This window comes from Schistocerca serialis, chromosome 2, assembly GCF_023864345.2.
Source record: "Schistocerca serialis cubense isolate TAMUIC-IGC-003099 chromosome 2, iqSchSeri2.2, whole genome shotgun sequence".
NCBI lineage: Eukaryota > Metazoa > Arthropoda > Insecta > Orthoptera > Acrididae > Schistocerca > Schistocerca serialis.
This window is the reverse complement of record NC_064639.1, coordinates 604,684,296-604,684,938: the sequence shown is the minus strand read 5'-3', so window position 1 is coordinate 604,684,938 and position 643 is coordinate 604,684,296. Positions and strand designations below refer to the sequence as shown.

The window sequence follows — 643 nt, the reverse complement described above, 5'->3', positions numbered from 1 at the left end:
CTCCATAACACTTCCACTTCACGAGGTTACTAAATAGTATTTACCTCCAGTCTCATACACAAGACGGTTTCTTGGAACATGTGACATCTGTGTACCCACACAACTTCTCGTCTCAGCTGTTCAAGGAGGAAAACAGATATCACAACCGCTGGAGGGGGCCCATACTGCTAGCTACTTCCTCTACACTGCGCATCACGAGAGGAAAAGATGGCCTCTCCGACTGCTTTAAATCTCACATCGCGAAAATAGCCGCCAAGAAGCGCCACTTCGGGAGAGAGAAAAAGAGAGAGACAGAGAGCTCATATGGAAATGGTGTCTGTTCTTTCGGACATGATAGTCCTTGCAGTCATACTATCATCTGTGCCCTCGGTGGCTCAGATGGACAGAGCGTCTGCCATGTAAGCAGGAGATCCCGGGTTCGAGTCCCGGTCAGGGCACACGTTTTCACCTGTCCCCGTTGATCTATATCATCGTCCGTGCACAACTGACGGTATTAATGTATTTCTAATTTCGTATTTCTAATAGAGAGAGAGCTGTGCACTGTAGGCACGGGATATCGAAAATGTTCTAAGGCCAGGACCATTTGCCTCTGTCTTCTGCCCCACTGAATCTATACAGTAGCAAAAGTTGAGGAGCCTGGATT

General features: G+C 47.9%; 1 non-coding gene across 1 annotated transcript; it reads left to right on the top strand.

The window, feature by feature from the left end:
- The first annotated feature begins 362 nt into the window (after nt 1-362).
- Trnat-ugu (transfer RNA threonine (anticodon UGU)) lies at nt 363-437 on the top strand. The gene has a single exon. It is a non-coding gene; the product is annotated as a tRNA-Thr (tRNA).
- The last annotated feature ends 206 nt before the right edge of the window (nt 438-643 follow it).